This window comes from Pimephales promelas, chromosome 15 (assembly GCF_988280905.1).
Source record: "Pimephales promelas chromosome 15, fPimPro1.hap1.1, whole genome shotgun sequence".
NCBI classification, from domain to species: Eukaryota; Metazoa; Chordata; class Actinopteri; order Cypriniformes; family Leuciscidae; genus Pimephales; species Pimephales promelas.
The window spans coordinates 19,968,010-19,991,495 of record NC_142783.1 but is presented as its reverse complement, the minus strand read 5'-3'; positions in this window follow the sequence as shown (position 1 = coordinate 19,991,495).

The window sequence follows — 23,486 nt, the reverse complement described above, 5'->3', positions numbered from 1 at the left end:
CTGTTGAGACATTCAGATGGTAGAGTCAGAATTTGGCGGAAACAGAATGAGAACATTGATCCATCATGCTTTGTTACCACTGTGCAGGCTGGTGGTGGTGGTGTTATGGTGTGGGGAATGATTTATTGGCACACTTTAGGCCCCTTAGTGCCAAAGGGGCATTGTTGCCACCGCTGTTTCTGACCATGTCCATCCCTTTATGGCCACCATATCCTCTGATAGCTACATCCAGCAGGATAATGTACCATGTCACAAAGCTCGAATCATTTCAAATTGGTTTCCTGAACATGATAATGAGCTCACTGTAGTAAAATGGCCCCTACAGTCACCAGATCTCAACCCAATAGACATTCTTTGGGATGTAGAACGGGAGCTTCGTGCCCTGGATGTGTATCCCACAAATCTCTCGTCAACAACAAGATGTCAATATGGGCCAACATTTCTAAAGAATGCTTTCAGCACCTTGTTGAATCAATGGCGCGTAGAATTAAGGCAGTTCTGATGGCGAAAGGGAGTCAAACACAGTATTAGTATGGTGTGTTCCTAATAATCATTTAGGTGAGTGTAGTATTCAATTTAAGCTATATAAATTATAAAGCCAGAATATCCACGTTATCAAATTAAGCAAAACCTATTCAACTTACTGTCCTATCATGCACTGGGGAATGAATAGGTAATAAGGTGGCAATTTTCATTGTTTACCGCCTGTATTTAATTTTTTTTTTCATTTGTTACTGTTGTTGTTAGGTTTTAGTAACTTACTGTTTTGTGACGTCTGAAGTTCATTTTCAACTTAAAATGACACATTCATACTCAATAATGATCCAACGAATGTTATTGAGCATTGTGTATACCAACTATTGATGTCTCTGTGTTTGGGTGAGTATACATTATGTTGTCAACATAATATCTGATTTATTATTTATTTAGATGTTCTAAGTAAAACACACACTTTAAAAGCATGCTTAATTCAAATAAATTGCTTAACAAACTTAACTTTTTTATGTTCTTAATTTAGTATGCTAGCCTATTTACATTCACACACCAGTGTGGTTTATTTGTTTATGCCATTGCAAAACATTACCATAACTTACAATAGTTTTCAACTATTTGTTTGCTTGAAACCAACAACAAAAACCACTGCAAGAGACATTTGGTCCATTATACATCCATTCATTCCCAATGATATGAAAGTATAATTTAGCTTAAAAAAACAAAAACAGTTTTAGGCCTATAGGTCTATCCACGACAGGTGTTTCCTCCTTCATATCATATCATATTCTACTTTTTTTACATATAAAGACAGAACTTTGTTTTAGCACATTGGTTGCAGAGTAATGTAAACAAACTCTATTGAGTTTATGCTCTAGAGTGGTGTGAACTGAACGACTGTGGGAAAGAGCGGGAACAACACACGCTATTACAAATAGCTTAATTACGATTAGACTCATTTATTAACTCACTTTCGCTTTGTTACATCCGGTTTTAGTTAAACAGTTTGTGTGGGAGAGAGAGCACATTATAAAGCATTTGCATTACAAGCTGCTACTTTGGCAGAAATGTTGAGATGTTCGTGTCATGAGTGAGGGAGGGAGAGAGCATTGATTATACGCTGTATTTGTTTAACTAATGTAATCCCCAGATTCAGCGTGTTTGTCTAGTAGCCGATCATTTGGCCGTGCCATGAATCAGAATGACGGAGGCACGGAGGAAAAGTCTAATATATCTGACACAGTCCAGGTCCTGCTCCAGTCGCTCTGCTCGCGTTATTGATGGATCTTTCAGCTCTGACACTCTCTTTACAGCCGCGTGGATGACGAATGAGAAGCCTAACACACACACACACACACACACACACACCGGCCTCCATTTCTGTGCCGTTGAACGCCAGGAGCGCTGGAGCTCAACACCGGCGTTGCATATTGATCGATCTCGGGCCTCTTTGATAATTTGATGCGCGTCACATTTGACAACGTTATGCTGGGGGGGAGGTTGTATCTAGAGGGCTAATGAAACTGTTAAGCCATAGAAAAGGGAAGGGGAGGTGTGGGATAGGCTTGAATAGATGCTGTTTTTCGGCTACATTAACCTTGCAAATAGCTGTCAGAGATTCATAACGCGCACGCAACACACACTCATGCATGCGCGCTCACCTCCCTCAACTCCTAATAACTGTGTCATTGTTGACATTAACATTAAACAGAAGCCAAAGCCATTAAAATCCCCTGCGCCTCGACACCAGGCGCATTATGTTGTTGCTGTAGAAAATGAAACTCTTGTTAGCATTATGGCCCGGCGCTTATAGCGATACGCCGTTGAGTGATTCAGAAAATTTGATTTTGAAAGTGTGCAGTGACTGATGAGCACGGTGACGTAACGCGGCGGGAAGAGCCAATGATGAATGACAGGATTATGCTTGCGCATTATTCAGAATTCAATTACGAATGCCCACTTCAATTTCTAAATGGGTTTAAGTTGAAGAGGTATTATGCAGAACTGTAGGTTATTTTGTACAATTAAAATGAAAAGAAAGATACATAGTCAGAAAAGTTTGACTATTTGCCCAAGCAAACTTCATTGGCTTGTCAAAATAGGCTAGGCTATAACATAGGTATAACATATACACATGGTATAGGTAGGTATACATATAACATGTAAAATGTCAAATTAAAATGATGTATTTAGCCTAAATGTTACAATTATTATTATTATTATTATTATTAAAGTTCTTAGTTGTATGCAAGCGGGATGAGTCCACCCCTGTCGGCTATTGTTTAGCTATAGCCAAAATAGTGTTGGTTTAATGGTTTGAAAATAAAACGCCTTGAAGTTCTAAGACTAGCCTAATAGTCCCTACAGACATGCTATAGTCTATAAATGAAGGTTACTTGACTTGACTACAGAAACACAGATAATCTCATCATCAGAATACCCTGCAAGTAGGTACATAACAGCAATAGGAAAACTGTCAACTGTCTTATTTTATAAACTGTCCTCACTGGAGCTGTTGCTTTCAGTAAACGATCACAGATTGTCATGCTGACTTCATCCAAGACTTTTAAAAGGGGGTTTATTATAAAGAATCTGACTATATTTTTGAGGATTTTCGTCTAAATCTGTTTTTTATCGTTTTATTTTTTTTGAATGGCAGGAAAATAATGTAGATTCATCATAAGCCATCTCTTTAGACACAGTTTTGTTTAGATGGAGTGATGTGTTTACTACTGAGAGAGAGAGAGAAAGCGGTGAAGAGAGACTGAATAAGAGTGATAATAATATTTCTTCCTGAACCATACAACAGTCATCCCACAAGTTAACCTGCTATTTATGCTACTTTATCTTGCGTATTTTAATGATAAGTAGGCAGATAACATTTTGTTAGTTTTATAAAGAAATATCGTACACCTTTTAGAGATCATCGGAAGAGTGATCACAGGAGGTACTGCTTCTACACCTAGGATGCACAGAGAGAGAGAGAGAGAGAGAGAGAGAGACTGATGATGCTAGACACAAAAAGCACTAAGATGTTCCACTCAGATCCCATAATTGGTCGAGAGGCTTCATTTCACTGCCTGATTTCCTGTCTTTTGACTGGTTTTAACAAGACTGATGCTTTTAATAGAGCTCTGAGTACCGACTACTCTGAAGCTTCTCTCTTCCCTCACACCAATAATCTATCCATCCCTCCCTCTATTCTTCTCTTTTTTCCAGCGGATAAAAGAACGAAGACATAAACCATCTTTGCACCATTCTCCATTGAATACCTGAAAACCTTCTGCCACCCCTTATCATGCCAGGATCAGACACCAAACAGCCATTTTCCTCGCCCAATCACTGCCCTGGCAACATCAGAGAGAGAGAGAGAGAGAGAAAGAAATTGAAAGACATCCTCATGCACTGAATGCTTTGCAGTTTTTTTTCTTCATAAATGAAAGCTGGGTAATGTAAGATACGTTTCTGCCTTTCACAGACCAGTTTACTACACCCCCCTTCACCCCTGAGATGACAGGCAGGTAAAGAGAGAGAAAGAGAGAGGAAGAAAGAATAAAGCAGCCGACAAAATGGGACAGCAAATTACTACATTTCCCCCCTCCGAACGCTGCTTTCATTACCTGGGAAAATATATCAAAAGGTACTTCAGTCCGAAAGGTATTTTAATAATACATTACTGTCCTCATAACTACTCTTAACCTTTAGGTAGAAATGCATTTTGGATGAATGCAGCTGTCGAGGCCTGGTGCGGGATAATGAGACTTAGGCCTTATTTACCGCTGGCTGTCTGGAGGAGTAGACAGCCCGCAGCCTTCGGCAGGGAGACGACTGCATCCCGGCCCGCTGATATACAAGTCCTTCAGCCCTTAAAACGGATGCACGGAGAACAGCAAAGAGAGGTGGTGAAAATTTACAGGACAATAAAGCTCACAGATTCAAAACATGCCCCGCCACATCTAAGTTCTTTACACAAATGTCCAATTTCATTTGGTTTACTCTTATTTTATAAAATTGTGACATTAGTACTTCAACCAGATCTCATGAAATTTGTCTCTATAGCACACGTTGAGCAATAGACGTGAAAAATTTGTTTTTACGTGCATGATAAGCACTGCAAACCCCATGGGTAGGATTACTGGTGTGCGGTACGTGCGTATTACATGCCATAAAGTGCGTATCATATGCATGCAAAAACTGTGTCATATGCACATAAAAACTAATTGTCGAGTATAAATTGCATGTTACATTGCGTGAGATCAGGCTGATAAACAACATAAGAATCATGCCATCGGAGCAATCCCTCTAAAAATGCTGGGTTGCTTTAACCCAACTTTGGGTCAAATATGGACAAACCCAAACGTTGGGTTAAAAATGTAATGAAAAAAATTAACCCAATGGCTGGGTTTGTCCATATTTGACCCAAAGTTGGGTTAAACAACCCAGCAATTTTTAGAGTGAAACCATAAAATTCATAACCTTTCAAGGAACCATTTATTTCCTAGTGTGATGAACATTTTAATAATCTTAGGAACCTATTTTTACTATAAAGAACCTTTTGTGGAATGGAAAGGTTCCATGTATTAAAGGTTAAGAACTACTGATAAAGAGTGTCACTCTAAAAATGCTGGGTTATTTCAACCCAAATTTGGATCAAATATTGACAAACACAGTAATTGGGTTAACATTGATTTTAAATGACATTTTTAACCCAAAGTTTGTCCATATTTTAAAACAACCCAGCATTTTTTACAGTGTAATAGTTTAATGAATACCATACACTTCATATAGATTAAAATGTATATTAAACAAATGCAAACAAATACATAATATAATACAATGCTATAATCTATTATATAAGACAAGAAAAGGGAATGTACTTGTTATTTTTATCTGACGATTATTTTCTCTCATTATAGCAACTCTTCTTTCCACTTCAGCCACTAGCAACAAATCACATCTGAAATGATTCAAATGAAAACCAAGGGCAATGCGCCATGTCTGCAGCCCATAGTCAGTCTGCTTGCAGTCTTCCTGTAGTGTTTACTACACAATGTTTATGATTATTAGACTCCGATTATGTTAAATCACTGTCAAGGCTGAGGGCCAACAGCAATCACTCTTTCTCACTTGTTTTCTCTCTCTCCTTCAGGGTGAAAGGTGAAGCAGCAGCTCTTGTATGTGTGTTTGTGTGTAGCGTCTGTTGTTTTGTTGCTCTGCAGGTCTCAGAAATGCTCTTTTGGCCTTCTGCACGGATGCTCATTATGCTAGCATGGTGCTACATACTCGTGTCGAGGAACGGTAATGAGGGTCTATAGGGCTTTTATACTCAAGCGGAGCATCTTTGCTGCCAGGGAACATAAACATCATTTGAGAGAGGGAACAGGCAGATGATAACCAGCGAAGAAGCAAAAAATAGACTTTCACAGCTTTTTTTTTTTTTTTTTTTTTGCCGTGATGGACAGCATTGTCAATAAGTGTGGCATGTTTTGGAATAGTCTGATGCATCAATGCATATAGGCTACATAACTCTTAAAATAAAGTTCTTTTATCAAGAACCTTTAACGTCCATGTAACCTTTCCATTTGAGTTGCTCTTGAAATTGAAAGGTTTTGTAAATGGCATCACTTCAAATAGTTGAATACATTAGTATAGTACCTTTATATATCTATATAAATAATGAGTATGTAATTGGTTATGACCATAAAAATTAGTGATGCATGCAGTGGCCTGCTCAGTTTCCCGTTGTGTGGCTGTGCACCCAGAGAGGAGAAGTAAGAGGGGGGTGACACCGAGAGGAAGATGGGGTCTCTGCTTTTTGCCCGATCAAATCTTGTCAGGATAAGAAACTCTTTGTGCTGGCAACTACAGACAAATACGTGAGGCAGGTAAAAAAAAAAAAAAAAAAAGGATGCCAGCTTTGTTATGAGCACCATATAGTGACACCTTCCAAATCCAGGCACTCTAGACTCCCTCCAGCCGATTATGTTCAGTAGAGGAACAAAGGCTGGCTCTATTAAAGACTGTTAATTAAATCCAGCGCCTGTCTAATGCTTTTACACCTACACTTCACCAGGCTCTCTCTCTTTATCCTATTCAGATAACTCCGCACCATTTCCTTCTCCCGGCTGTCTTTAGAAAAGAGCAAGTCACAATGAATGTTAACGGGAATGAAAGACCCCGCAGCGACGTTAATGGTGATTTTAGCCCATAGAGTGCTACACTAATGGTTAGCGCTAATTACAGCGGTATCCTGGGCCATCAAAAAAGGAGAGGGATCGATATGTAACATAGGAGTAACTTTCGTTCGTGTGGTTCAGGCCGACGTCACCTTCTGACAACAAGACATCATTACATGAGAGGGTGTGAAAGCGTACGCTTTGTTCCTTCACTCTGTGCTATTAGTTAGTTGAACAGGGAGATAATGTGCCTGTCATAGATAGGTCAGAGTGTGTAAGAAAGAAAGTGAGAGGAAGAAGGGGAATCATTATTTATTGAGAATATATTCTGCTTTCTTCCTCATATTTAGATATATACGCTGGACTCGGGGCATGTATTTTATTTAAAGCATTTTTTATGTAATTTAAGACAATTTGTAATGTCTGCTGCTAGCTATGTAATGTTATTTATAAGTCTGTGAAGAAATGTTGGTTTCACACTTTAATGATGAGATCTCACACACAATGTTTTTATATGGAAGTGATATTTGCTAAATCTAAACCTACCCTAGCACACAAAACCTATTGATTACAAAAGAACAGAAACGGAAATCTTCTGTAACATCATAAATACATTATCTGTCCTTTTTTTTTTAATCAATTTAATATATACTTGAATAAAAGTTTTAATTTCTTTAAAAAATTGTGCTGACAATAATTATTACAAAATACATTTTAGTTATATATATGTATATGAATAGCACATTTGCAGCACTCAAACAAACTTGTTTAAATTATTGTCATTATTAGCATTATTTCAAATAATGTGGACTGCTTCAAATGCTCTCAAGTCAGATACCAAACATGTTTCACTATACTTACGATTAAGATCTATAAAAATGTTTTATAGCCAAATCTGCATGCACACACACACACATTGGTTTTTTTCATGTTTTATGGGGACCTTCCATAAACATAATGATTTTTAAACTGTACAAACTGTATCTTCTTTCCCCTTACCCTTTCCATAAACCCACCCATCACAGAAAACTGTCAACATTTTTTTCATTTTTTGTAAAAAAAAAAACATCACTTGACTACATGATTTATAAGCTTTTTATCCTGTGGGGACAAAAAAAATGTCTCCACAAAGGATTTTTGATATTGGCATATTTTTGTGAGGAAAATGTACCAGGCCCCAACCACAGACACTCTCTGTCTCTTTTACCTTCCTAAATGAGGACATAAAATAACTAAATTTATGCTATTTATTAGCACCTGCAAAATATGACTTAAGAATCATTTGTCCAAATGATGGTGCCCCTGGATATCCCCACAGGAAGTTTATGTCAAATTTAGTTCACTTCTGTGGTCAATTTTGTAGACACACACACACACAAACAGCACACACCTGTACAGGTAAGATGATCTCTGACTGATTGGATGATTTGGCCGGCAATATCCTGCCGGCTCCCGCGTCTCCTCCCCTTCCCCTCAAGTAAGCACCCCCCAGGCTCACTCCAGGAAGGATCTTTTTACCGTCCTATGTTGTAGTGGCAAGTCACTTTATGAAACCTCTCCGCCCACCCCCAGAGTGACAAGGACCCCTTTGTCGCCACTCGTCTGGAGCTGGGACACGAGCTGAGCGGCCCTGTCTTATATGTCTCTGTATGTAGGCCACGCACCAGCCATCACTCATATTTTCAAAGGAGGATGGAGAAAGAGGGACAGAGAGGGAAAACGACAGAAGGATGGGTGATGGGTATCTGGTCCCCGTATAATGACCCTTTGATGAGAGTTTCTGGGGTTCCTGATATGATGTGATGACAGGGAGTGTTTAAACAGACCGCGACCTTTGAACACACACACAAACCCTGCACAGAATACAGACTACTCTGTAAAAAAAAAGGAATTTTGAAAAGTTAAAAATTTGAGGCATTTTTTTAAGTTCACTAAATGCAAACTTCCACTAATAAATTTGTGAATAGAACAACAGGTGTCTTGTTCAGCGAATTTTCAGTTACTAATACAATAAATGTCTCTATTATTTTGATAACCATTTAGTTTTTTTAGAACACTTCAAATGTGAAGTGAAATACAAAGTTCTGTCATGAAACTGTGGATGGCGCAGTTGATAGGTCCTTAACTGAATCTGCTTGTTATCACAGGTTTCAAACACGTCATAAAAATTTGCGTATCAGTGCATCACACTTTCAGAGACTCTCCACCTTCCCCAGCTACACTGCTACATGTGTCCATTTTTTTTTGTACAGCAGCAGGATGTCTTACTTGCTCACAACAGTGTGTTGTGTATGTACAGTATTGGCAGTAGCAAGTCCCACACTTACTCTGCAGCAGCATAACAGATCTATTCCGCCAAGACCAAACATCAACATTGTCAAATCTATTACCATTACAAACTGAGTTTTCATGACAAAACTATGCTATCTTTGATATTTAAGGCGATTGCTCCTTCAGAAACACATACTGTATGTGGGATAGTTTTGTACAACTCGACATTTGACACAAAGCAACTCCTATAGGAGTAACCTTGCAATTTAATTATGCTGCAGTGCATGCTGGGAACTCAAGAACCCTTAACATTTCCACGATATTGTCCAATATGAAATTTTTTGATTAGACAAAATAGTTTCAATAGTTCGGACAACATTTAGAATTCCAGGAATTCTGTTGGTCCAACTTGGGTTCACATTTCATGCTAAAAGCAGGTGAAGGCTTGTTAGCCAATGGCAGCCCCCAGAGGGACTTCAGTTTCCGACTTGTGGATTACCCCCTTGGACTTAAAAGCAACCTGTATGGGGAATTACGTCAAGTGTGAACTTGGAGGTGGGCCTCAAGGCCCTAGGACGGCATTTGGGACAGAGCAACAATTAAAATTACGACTAATTAAAAAACAACTAACTAAATTTATTTGGTCAGTAAGGAATCGTTAAAGTTAGAAATTAAATAAAAAATAGAAATAAAAATTCTGTCATAATTTACACACCCTAATGTCATTCCAAACTTGTATGACTTTCTTCTGCAGAAGACAAAAAAAGAAAAGTTTTGGTGAATTAAGTCCAGCATTTTTATTGATCTATTGCCAACTGCCATTAAAATACTAGAGAAGAAGAAAGTCACATTTTCACCACCTACTGGGCTGGAGTGTGAAGTGCTGGATGGCACAGACGAGCAAGGATGTTCAACACAACTCGAGTGGTAAAATTTCATGAATGTTGAAGCACTTGGAAAATAAGCACGCAACATACATTTTTGCTAACACTGCTTTATTCAGTGTTAAACTGAGTTGCAATGTACTGCTATTGTATTCACTGACCTGGATATCATCAAATTAAACAGGTTTGAAACAACATAAGTGTGGGTAAATGATGAACTATCCCTTTAACGACTAACACACAGTATGTAAACTGGTAGTTTCCCAGGAAACTTCAAAGTTCAAAGACTGCTAATCCGACTATAGATAGTTGCAGGCATGTGCATCTCTATTAGATGGAGCTTTTGCTACACATCAGTCTCATGTATAGACCTATACTTCAGATTCTTATTTCCTGTTATTGTGTGAACAATGACCCATGACAAGCAAACAGATGAGAGGACAGAATATTATTACATTTCCATGTAAATGACAAGTGTGCGTGTGATACACGCAAGTGTCCGGCTTCACACAAAGCGATTTGTTTTCATCTTGATGCTCTAGTATTGTACAAAGCACTTTACATCAAGCTCCATAAATTACATGAACAAAACACACTTAATAGACCTGATATTCTCGCCATTGTGCCTCTGATACCAAGCTAATAGATTTCGCCAGTATCCGAACACTTGAGGCTTGGAGGAGGTCAGGGCAACATGAAGGTTGGAACAGCAGCAAAGTCCTTTGGTGCCTGAAAATGAGTTTGTTTGTTTTTTGGTGTTTTGTACGCTCTGTTCTCCTTTTCCTCTCCTCGATGAGGAGGTCTGATGAAGAACGAGGATGCTACACACCTGCCCTGAGGATAATAACTCTTTCTGATCTGCAGATGGGGCTGAGAGAACGCCTGGAGAGAAATATTTGGAAAGAAACGTCGAGTTTTATTTTCTCGGATTATGGCAGCATTTTTAAAAGCAAGTGGACTCTGAATGTGGAACGGATACTACAGAAAGTTATCAATCATGCAGGCTTTACTACTTTTAAATTGCATGATAATAATTAAAGAAAGACAGCTAACATTAAAAACCTCAGTTGCATGCGCTTCCATGAATCCGTTTTGATGTTTGGTGAGTCCATTCACAAGGTGCCAGGTACTCAAGTAACATCATAGTTTGAATATGGCACCAGGTGATTGAAGCTGAACTTTATTTTAGTAGGCCTTGGACATTAGTTCAGAACCCTTCGGTGTGTTGTGAGAGCTGAGCAGGTCAGCACTCTGAAGTTTTTCAATGAACTGCAGAGCCTTCTGGTTGATGGACTCCATTGATGGATCTTAGAGCCTCTGGTCCTTCCATCAATGCACCCGCCAACAGATACCTCCCCACCCAAATCTCTGATCTTCGCTGAGGCCCAAAGAGCTTCGGCCCATAATAATAAAAAAAAAATAATCCAGTTGCCATTCAAGAAGATGGCATCAGGACATAAAAAAGCTCTCTTTTTACTAGGAGTACTCTCAAGTCTGCCTAGAGCGTTGTGGTATTGATGTAGCAAACTAAATTTGAGTCAATCTTGCCTCAGAAAAATGGATGGAAGACCTGTTAATGCGTTTCAAGTGGACATCATGAAGGACAGAGTAGAAATGAAAGGATATTAAGATGAGACACAGAGCAGAGGGCAGAACAGACACCTCTGAAAAGGGCTAAGAATGACAAATGTAGTTCAGTGATTGCTAATAATGGTGGTAAAAGGGAAAAAAGGCTCCAACGTTAGAATATGAAGCCTCTGATGCTTGAGACATAAAAGCGGTCACACTCCTGGATCAAACACGCAATGGCACTGCAGCTAAAATGCTGAATTAACACCAAGACTAAAAAAAAAAAAAAAAAAACACCCAAGAAACATACTTTCTAACAGCGACGGGAAACACTGTCATTTACGGTGACAACGACATTCTACATCCGGTCCTTGTCAAAAGAGGTCACACATTTTAATCTCTTCCAATTAGCACATTAAACACCACCCCTAAGTGCTACAGAACCACACGGGCAATGAACCGGGAGCAAACGAGCCAGCTGATTTAATTGGTAATTAACGAGTGGTCTAAAGTGCTAGCAGGCAGCAGAATTGTAATTCAAAACAAGGGAAAATTAATCACCCTAATTATTCAGGAGAAATGCATTCATTATCATAATTGAGGCTGGTAGGATTAAAGTTCGCTCCAACGCAGGGGCCGCAGCTCATTCTCTCGCAACAGTTTATCATGCTCGAGCAATTACTTAATTGTATTATTATTTAATAACCCAGATCTTTATTTATGGTTCACACTGTATCAAGACTTGTGGAAAGTTTTATTGTTGAAAATGACTGATGGGAAGTGTGTCTAAAAGTGACGGCACCTTCCGAGAACGTTCCAAACGTGATGGATTTCTTCTAGAAGCACTAAAACTTTTTCACGTGTGATTTAAATGAGGTTATCCTTCCAACACGTCAGGAATATACCTTGTTAAAAGAACGCTGTGAAACGTTTATCCTGAATGCCCACATCAGCCTATGGTAATTGCAGAGAATGTATCTGTTTCTTTCTCAGCATCTGTTGCCTGTGTGAGGGGAAAAACATTAGCGTGGAAAGCTCAGGCAAATTACCCCCTCCCCAAAGAACGCCCAGATGGAGTTTTTTTTTTTTTTAATGGCGTCATTATGCACTAAATTAAAAGGGGGTGTAAATGGATCTGTAAAATTTAAATGACTTGGAAAAAGTCACACTCTCCAGTCAGGACCGCAACCACTAGTGTGCTAAATGGGGTCAGAGTCAGCATGGAGAGAGTTAATCATACACATGAAATAATGATGAAGGAATGGGGCATAGAGTTGGGTGGCAGTCCATAAGCTGTTATATTTAATACACCAGCTGTTCTCTGGAACTGAATAGTTTGTTTTTGAACAAGCCATCGAGTGAAGCAATAAGGCAGGAGTCTCAGTGCAGAAATAAAGAGAAGCAGAAAAGAGAGTCCTCACCTTTTTTAACCAACTAATACACTTGAATGTGACTGAAAAGATGTGAAATAAAGCAGAACAAAAGAACTTTTATCACTTTAAATTGGTCTGTTATTACCCATAAAGGTGCAAATTGTTGTTTTGTGTAAAATAAACTATTGAAAAACTATTAAATGTTGCTTCTAATTTGTTTATTTAGAGGAATTGAACAAGAAATTAAATGAGTTTATAATCTGAATAGATATTTTTTATTCATTTAGATAAATAATGTATTTGTAAATACTTGCCTTTCTTCGAATTATTCATTCAATGTAAATGAATATGTCTTTATTTAATGAAATTCATTAATGTGTGACATTAACATTGCATTGCAGCTATAAATAATTGCAAATTTTCATGTCAAACATGAACAAAGTTGGCTCTGTGGCAACATTATACAACACTGGGCTGGTCAATCATATGACAGGCGAAATACGATGTTGAGAGTGAGATCCTGTCGTGGAGAAATATGAGTGTTTTGGCCATCAGGGGGTCACCAAGGTCATGACCCTGACAGAGACCTTGTGGCCCCTCGTCTGGACATGAACATACATTGAGTACAATAACCTTTGACCCCCCCCACCCAGGTTCACAGCTTCTTCCTGAACATGAAATTGATTAGCTTTAAATGGAGGGATAAGTTGAACAGCACACTGGGATATGCCGTTTACAACAACATGACACAACTTGTCATTTCTATAGCCTGAGACATTCAAATCTTTTTCATTGTAGTAAAATGGAAATTTACAGTTTATATAGTTTTTCTTTCTGTATAATTCAGTGTGAACAGCAATAATAAAAAGAAGATGCTTGAAATGGTATGCAAAGAACGTTACACTCTGTACCGAGAACGTTTTACTTCCACTGCACAAGTCGAGCTTGATTTGCTTTTTTTAATATAATCCAGGCAACAGTAGGCACAACGTGTTCAGCTGTAGAGGGTTAGTTGCTCTTAGTTCATAAAGAGTTTAGAGAGGAAAAGAGAGAGAGAGAGAGAGAGAGAGACTGACGGTTGGACAGCCAGAGCAGATCAAGAGAGAGTGAGAGGCACTGCTATGACCTGGTAATTAAAATAAAAGGCAGCAAAACGCCATTTTGAAAACAAGCTCTCATAAAACCATTTAAAGTGACTTATGCCAAATGCAGCGAGCGGCTACTGTAATTGAGCAACTCTTTCACCGTAATTACATCCTCTCCTCCATTTCATTGAGATATGAGAATGGCAATGGTTATATTCCCTGGCCTTTTCTTCACCTGATTCTGTCATTTATTAATTTGATGTTTGTTTGTTTTTTTTTTTTATGTTGAATTTTTAATAGAATAGTTTAATAATTATTTTCAGGCTTACAGTTTTCTGCCAGCTCCACAGAAGGCCTGTCATGTGTCTTGTCTGTCTCAATATTTATGTGAATGTATCTTTCAAAGCCCCCACCCCACGCACCCCCTACCTTTGTCTGGATGATACCGCACAGTCTGCGCGAAGCAAATCCGCCCTGCTTTATTTGCTTTGACAATAGCTTCATTAGTCGTTTTTGGCCACACAGATAAATGCGACACATTTATTTCAAAGGGAGATTTAATAGCGCCTCTTAGATTTCGGGCGTCTCTGAGAGGGATAAAGTAAATCACAATGCTCCTCTTACACTTCCATTTTCTTCATTTTACAGATGGTCAATTTTTAAATTATTTGCTCCTATCTGTCTCTCTCTCTCTTTTTCTTTCATCTATCCGCTCTTGAAAAATTGTCAGAGCCTTTTTCCTTAATAGTGCTGGATCGAGCCTAGGCCGCCCAGGGTCCTGATGCATTGCGGGAGGTTAGTGGGAAAAAAAAACAGATGAAAAGCGTGTAAGGTGGGGAAAATATTACTTTGTGTGTGATTTCTCCCTCTCTCCCTGCCCATTCTCCTCCTAATTGCTGGTGATTATTTTAATAGAGAAAAGGGTGGCTGGTATTACTGAGTGATTATGTGGAATGGACAGGGAAGGCCCTCAAGATATGGCCAGATAATGCAGGGAATGAGAGGGAGGGCAAGGCTGTGACACTCTCAAAGCCTAGATAAGCCCCCGCAGAAGCCACATGTCCCAACCACCTTCTCTCTTTCTCTCCCCGGCGCAATCTCTCTCACTTTCCTTCAAAAGAACAGACGTTATCTGATGCATTCAGGGGCCTGTTAGCTCTAATGGGCATGAACGCTTGTGGTTATGGAAGGGCATTCAGCAGGCCTGTCTTTGATTAGGCTCAGTGTAAGATTACAATCACAGGACAAGACATGACACACCTCAAAAAAGGGAGGACCTCTGATGATACCAACACACACAATTATAGCACGGTGAATAACGGCCGAAGAAATGATATGCCATCATCTGGTAACCACAGTCTGACACAACAGGGATTATTTCACTGACGACTGCCAAAAATGGTTTTATGGTATTGAAGATTTGCAGCATAAAACACTGGCGCCATTTACTTCATATTTACTAGAACAACATATTTATTTGCAAATGATGCATGTGAAGGGATTTTTCTCTGCTGAACTTGTGTATGTGAATATGCAGCTTTTCAATAAATAGAATGGGCCTTATTCATGAAACACAAGTAGAGAACATTTTTATAACCGTGACGAAAAAAAAAAATCGTACATGAATTGCATTACGAAGTGACTGTTTGAAAGGGAACAGTATAGAGTAATTAACCCTAAACCAACTTTTTTTTAGTTAATCTGTAAGAATGGATCTTTAATACAGTCATTGATTCGAGTAACTTTTTTTGACATTTGTGTATAAAGTGTTTTATTTCTACAATATATGGTGTAAAAACGTCTTAGTGCTGCCCTCTTCAGCTTGAACGGTGGCTACTGCAGTTGAATTTTCCTATTTTATGTTAGCGGTTCTTCGTGAGGTACGCACGTTTCAGCTCACCACGTACGGTCTTGGTACGAGCTACGCCCTTGGCAGTATAAAAACATGCTTGTTTCGTCAAAACCAGTGTAGCGAGTGAGGAGTTGGAATTGCGAGTATTGAAAACGATAAGGATAGAGTGGTTTAGCATCTATTTCATCCCCTCTTTCTCCGCTGGGGTCTGCATTTTTCAGCATTTTTCCCACTTTTTCAGCATTTTTCAAAATATTGCCAGTGGGTGGAGTCAGGCTCTGACCAGGGGTTTAGTTACCCTTTAAAGAGTGAGCAAAACTGGTTAAAACTCTCTTCACATCCTGATAGGTTATTTAGACCTCTTCTGTTATTGATGCTATGTATTTGGATACCTCCGCACACACAGCTCATACAGACATCATTAGCGTGTTCCAGGATGAGGCTATGTAGAGTTGTAGACAGACAGTCACAGAGCGCCAAGCAGCCAACTTTTACAGTTCATCCTGAACTAAAACAATGAGCTTGTGCTGTATTGACGCTATGTCGTAATTACTGTAATTTAAAGATGGCAACTAGTGACGTTCTACTGTGTTCACATCCCGGAATTATGAGTTTCTGTGGCAACACTATCAATGGCAAAATAAATCTGCAGCAGTTATGTGGTACAAGTCAGCTGTCTTTAAGTTGTTTACGTTTTTTATATTGTAATGTTACGTGCTTTGAGACATGATGTATTTTAAGGGCATCTTTTGTGACACTTTGCAGACTCCACTCTGGCTGTCCGTGTTCATGTGTTTTGGAGGTGGAAGGGAGGGTGGGATCAGATATGGTCTTATTATTGGGAGATACGAGGGTCTGTGGCTCTACCACTGGAGAAAGCATAACGGCTATCTGTCGGATAACGTGTGACTTGATAACCAATCACATTACGGCCTTGACATCATTGAATTTTGTTCAAAGTTATGCTACAGTCAATCACTGTTTGCAGAGACCAAAGAAATTAACGAGAATTGTCGTAAACTGAATTGGCTTTGGTGAGATCTTATGCTAAAGCTAGCTTGATATTTCAAGCCCCTCTGAAACGGCTTACCCTACTTTTAACTTTTGGTGGAAAACATATACATTTTTTAAGATTCTTCGATTAACAGAAAGCCTTTATTTGAACATTATAAATGCCTTTACTGTCACTTTTGATTAATTTGATGCACCCTTTCTGAATAAAATTATTATTTTTATTTTTATTTTTTTTATTTTAACAGATATAATCTTTCTCCAGGTATAGGTTTGATGGCATTGACACTCTTAAGCTATTTCAAAGTACTTTATTTTAGGTCTCACCTGCAGTACAGAAGCAGGATGTTGGCCTTATGTGTGCCAGGACTAGGGCTAGTCCCTAAGTAAATGCGAGAAACTGGAAAATGAAATGGCCTGTCAAAGGATCACACACACTCTGGATTTCACAGTGTGAATTTTAAGCGAGTTCATTACAAATGAATCAAGGCGAAATCACAAAGAACAGGGAGACCTATACCTGTCAGTCACATTAATCAAGCCGTAAACACTCTCAGACACAAAAAGCCTCGGGCACCTTGTACCTGGTTCCTGGTGCTTTGGAGACTCCAGTGAAGAGTGAAGTGTGTTCCACAAACAAAATCAGCTTCGAGTGTCCAGAGGGGTCCGAACATCAGCACGTCATCCATTATAAAAGCACACAAATACATTAATACACCAAACAAGACCAACAAACAACATCATTCACCCTCTGGACACCCTCTACCAGCTGACACAGCCAAGGCTGTGCTGCAAGAGTAATGGTCTGTTGCAACGGCAACCACTGAGGAAATATGAAGACATAAAAACAACATTTTAGCAAGTTGCACATTTTGTCATCAGTCTCGACTGTCCCATGCACATACCCCAGCAAACGACCTCATGGTGTCCGGGGAACTCCAAATTACCACATTCATTACATTCCTCTCTCCGCAAAACTCTGACTGCAAACAACAAAGGATTAAATACCATGACAGGTAGGCAAAGGCAGGTAAACTCACCTGGCATCAACAGGGATTATTTTTCATTTCATCCGATTTTTATCCTTTCCATCCTGAATTCTTGGCCGCCAGGCCAGCGCAAGTAATGCGATCCAGCGGCGGGCGGGGTTGAATGAGCTCTCTGGAAGCTGCCGGGGTCTGACGATGTTTCTCTGGCTGCCAGGGAATTTCTGAATGAAGGCAACATCCAGACAGACTCATATCTGCTGCCAGACAACACAAGCTTCACATTTCACTTCTATAGTGTTTCAGCCGTTTTTAAGGATCGCAAACGGCTCAGAAACAAATTGAGACAAAGCAGAGTAAATTCAGAGGGACTTGCCTGTGTGTGTGTGTGTGTCTGTAGCCAGCATAATTTAAGTTCTGTTTACTTGGAACTTGCACAGTCTGGGATTTTTTTTTTCCAGGTGTGATGCATTGACAAGTTCAACATGTTATTAAAAATATATTTTTTTCCCCCAATGCTCACAATACTCATTCAAAGGCTGTGCAACGACTACGACTAGATCAGGTGTCCCCGGTGACCCCACAGGGCCGCATTCTACAGTAATGGATGTGTGTGGGGTCAAAAGCAACAGTGTGTTATACTCAACATAACAAAAAGTTCCTCACATCACCTGAGAGTGAGGACAAGGCCCCGGAGTGCTTCTACACCCCCTTTTCTCAACCCGCCCAAGGGTCTTGTTACCGTGGGGACGACATGCTGCCCTCTCACCAGCCACTTTCTCCAGTGTCGGAATGTGGAATGTCATTGTGAACGGTGCGCCCTAGCGTTCTGACAGACGAGCGAGGGGTCCCGCTTAGCAATGGCAGAGGCACACATGCCTTTGTTTGGCTTCCCGCCCTCACCTTTTGCCCCATCGTACCGAGAAAGACAGAAAAGAGAGAGCGGGGAGGGGAGGAAAAGAGCAAGAGTATCTTATCAGAGTTCCCACAAGGTCTGAGAGGTCTCTGGTTACCAGCCTGCAGTGTCTTACTGCAGGCCCCACGGAACACCTGTGAAACGCACCGACACACACACAAGTGATTTTTTTTTTCCAGTGCTTAGAATGAATCTGAAGGAAAAAAGCCATGATTGCATAAAAGATTAATAGAGTGACAGCTCCAAAAGGTTTCAGATCTAGACGTTGGATATAAGTATCATTTGTGTCTGAAAGATCGCCAGCCATTCATATCAAACTCTCTCTTGTCACTCTGTCAAAAAAAAAAAAAACTGGCTTTTTTCCTCTTAAAGGTATACCCTTTAACAGGTGATGCAAGCAACAAAACCTTACAACGGTTGGTTGTATGATGTTTCACAGATGAGGTCATGAGATTCTTGCCTGCTCTTTTAACCCCACCCATATTTCATGAAGAGCATCGACTCTATTCATTGTTAATGACCAAAACATTCAAATCATGATCCTCTTTAAATAAGTATTCTGGGTTCAATACAAGTTCAGGTCAATCAACAGCATTTTTGGCATAATTTCAGTAACCACAAAAATGTATTTCCACTTGTCGTCATGTTCTTTTTTTAAAATCTGCTTTAAAGCTGCAGTAGGGAGTTGAGCAAAACATTAACTTAGCCAGAAAATTTCAGTAGCACCTCAATCACGAGTCGGATCACGATCCAAGGGGTGGAGATGGGTAGGATTAGGGTTGGGTTTAGGGGTGGGTTTAGAGATCAGGGGGCGGAGTTGGTTAGGTTTAGGTGTATGTAAGGTGGGAGGAGTTGGATCTGGATCCGACTCCTCCCCATGGATTTCATGTTCTGCAGTGAGGACCATCTTGAAAATTTGAACAAGCACAACTTACAGGTTCCACCCCCTTGCTCTCTGCTGCGCTACAGCCCTCCCTCCACAGTTCTGAACGCGCAGGCTAAGCAGGGACAATGACGAAGACGGCGGATAAACAATTATGGCACATTCACTAGTAGGGACGAAACATCAACAATATGCTTTACATTGACTAAGGCCTGCCCATAAGTTGACTACAAAAACTTGGTCCTCAAATCATTACGTATTTTGCAATACATTGTAACGCGCTTCTTCAGGAATAAGGAAAAGGATAGCATTTAGTATCATCAAGTATTTAGAATCTATTCCCATCACATAAAATGTTGCCGTGATGAGCATTGAGCAAGCAGGTGACAGTCTGTTGATCGCGAGAATGAAGATCTTATCATTGCAACGCAGTTTCTGCACTCTCTCCAATGCTTTCACCAATGCAAACAATGATGTACATACAGTAAGAGCTTCGTTGTGCAGTGTAACGTATGTCATTCATTTCATAATGAGTTGTCCAGATAAACTTCATTGATGGTTCATCAGCCACCTCAGGATGTTGTGGTCAGTATAAATGGTTACACAAAGGCACTCGATGTAAGGTCTAAAATGTTCCAGAGCCCAAATCACTCCCAAACACTACTCCTCAGGGGTTGAGTACAGTCTTTCCGCTTTGTGCAACATCCTGCTCGCAAAAGCTACCACCACATCTCATCCCATGTCATCCTTCTGCATCAAGGCCACACCAAGGCCCAAGTCACAAGCATCAGTGTGGATGGACAATGGGCATGTGAAATCCGGAAGGCAGAGAATTGGTAAGGCAGTTTTTCAAGTAATCCATCGAAGCCTGACAACGGTCGTCCCAGCTGAATGGAGTTTCCTTTCTGGTGAGTTTAAAAAGTGACTCAGCTTTTTGAGCATGATTTGGAATGAATCGCCTGTAATAGCTTGTGAGGCCGAGAAATCCTCTCACTTCTTTCACGTCTGTCGGCATTCTGAACCGCGTCCACCTTTCTCGGATCAGGAGAAATACCATCTGGAGTGACACTGTATCCTAGGAAGATGAGTTCGCTCAAGCAGAACTGGCACTTATTTAGCTTGAGAATAAGACCAGCTGACTCAAGTCTAGAAAGGACTTCCCGGAAGTCTTCCAAGTGTTGTTCAAAGGTTGGGGATACGACGACAATATCATCCAAATACACTGCACAGGACTTGTAAACCAATCCAGCAAGGACATTGTTCATTACTCTTTGAAGCGTGGCTAGGGCGTTGCTAAGCCCAAAAGGAAGGACTTTGAATAGAATTTTCTAGTTCTAGTACTACTGAACTAGAAAATTCCGTTTTGTCTCGTCTACACTAAAACGCCCTCCGGAGATTCAAAACGCAAAACGGAGCGACAGCGTTTCTAAACTTCTCCATTTTAGGTCTTCGTTTTTCCCGTTTTAGTCTGGACGGGAGGTGCAAACGTAGCAAAAGCGAAAACGCAGTAGTGTGGATGGGGCCTTAAAGCAAGTGAATGTAGTGAATTGAAATGAAAATTCGATTTCAAACGTACAGTCACAAGACGGTAAAAATGTGTGTTAACATGATTTTAGTGTGAGTAAATTAAATCTCACAACACCTAAAACCACAAAACAACTTTAAAAACAGAAAACATTACAGCTCAATTAATACACAAAAGAATTAATGTGAAAGCTTTTATAAAATTATAAGCTTCACATTTCAGTTTTGAAGTACTCCAAAAAAGCTTCAACATTACTTTGATTTAAGATGGTGTTTTGAAAATGGGAGACGGCTGACACAGGAAGTACATTCAAATTAAAAATGTCTGTGTCCCATGTTAGAAATAAGGTGGATACTAGGATAGCAATGTGTTTGTTTACAAATTCCTAGTTGAAAGAAAGCTGTATTGTTCTTAATTGGCTCAGTGAATTAAAGTAAATGCCCTTGTCAAGCTGTGTGTGTGTCGGTACACGTGTATGTGTGTGTTTTCACCTCCTTGCTAGTGTCACACACTTTGTGTTCAAGGAGACTATGTCATCACCTGCATGTTTGCTATTCAATCCCTGCAGCCTTTTGCTTGTTCACACACACAATGGACAGCGTTACCACAGCCCTCACCTGGAGCCAAGCCGACTCTGTTACAGGTGAGCCCGGGACCACAGGTAACACACACCATCTGGGGAGGGGCAGCAGTTTGTGTGTGTGTGTGTGTGTGTGTGTGTGTGTGAGCGAGGGAACAACGGCGCTGAAAGAGAAAATACATTTACACACCGCAGATCAATTTCAGTTTCACCATTGATTCTCTTTCAGTGAGACAAAAGCCACAAACAGCGTACTTCCCAAGCCCTCTGCAGACAGGAAGTGATTATTTTAAAGCAATCCCACAGGTTAAGTTAGATTCGTTTAAGTGTAGATAATGTTTCTGTCTATAGGACAACAAAAACAGACGTGAAACAGACATTACCAAGTGGGGGTGGGTGGGCGAGGAGGGGAGAATAAGATTTAGACAGAACAGAAAAGAGCAGATAGTCTGTCTCTTGTTTATTGGGTTCAATGACTCTTAGTGTGCGGTACATCTAAGGAAAAAATCTGGAATGAAACAAGGGCACTTGTCTGTAAATATTAAATCATTCTTTGTAATTTTTGCTAGTTCACCATGAAGAAATGTACTTTTACCTCACGGAATTGTCGCATAATAAACGCACTTAAATAACGCAGTCGTGTGTGTGTTTTTTACACTCCAGCGGTGTGGCAGCAGGGTCATGTGTGACCTGTGGGATTGCGAGTGGGGTTACCTTTTATCAGCTGACATCCACAGATCTGACCCCAATCACAGGTTGAGCCTGTAAGGTCCTCGAACCTCACAGAGACACGCATTATCCACTGAACTGCCCACTGTCTGCTACGGGCAACAGGAACCCATTACAGCCAGCGCAATTACTGTGCCCATCCATCCACACTGGCCCGTTCTAATCTGGTTAAGTGCATTTCCCTGCGAGAGGTTCAAATATGACTCTCTCTCTCTTTTCAATGAGGTCCACTCATTTTCCCCCCTCCCTTTTTTCTATCTGTTTTTTTTTCCAGGTCTGACTTGAGAGCACAATTTAGGGCTGATTTAATTTATTCTTCAAAACATGTGTAATGACATTACCCAAAAGGTGCATGTAGTGACTGACTGGCTGCGTCTCTCTCCCTCTCTCTCTTTCTGGCTTTTCTGAGTCTCTCTTATTCCATTAAACAGTAAATCAGGTTTAAAGACCATACTGAAGCTAGATGCTATTATGGGTGATTATCAAAACAACAGACAGTGGGGAAAAGTGTTTGCTAACTGGTTTATCTGTCCGTTCAGCGACCAGTGAACTACGGGCAGATGGGAATGCTGCAAATTATAAATCAAGCTTTTCAAAACTGAATATCCGGCACATCGTAACCTGTGGTTCCAGAGCTGAAAGGAAAACAGACCGCTGTACTGAAGCGATTTTATAAAAAATTACCACCATTTATGGAAAATTGTTTTCGTTCTTTTTTTGCGCTTCAGACTCGCATTCGGTTTTAACAATGGATTTTTTTTCTTTTGAGGCCTGTTGCAAGTCTTTTTTTCGTTTTTTTAAAGTTATGACAATAAATATTATATTATTTTATATTTTATAAAATGGTTAGTTCCAATCGTTGATTCTGATTGGTCAATTAGTGCAACTTTCATGAATTAAAATCAAAAGCCAAAAAATAGTCCCTGACCGTGAACAGCAACAACGTTCCAAAGTGTAATATGCATGAAAGCTCAAATAAAAACAACATAAGAACTGCAGTGTTGCGTAGTGATAAACAGAACCGTTGGGTGAAGCGGTCAAAGGCGTGTTTTATCGTGAATAAAGCACAGCTATTGATCAGTCAGAATCAAGGATTGGAACCAACCGTTTTATAAAAAAGCAATTAGGTACTCGAGGCAAGTGCTGTGATTTGG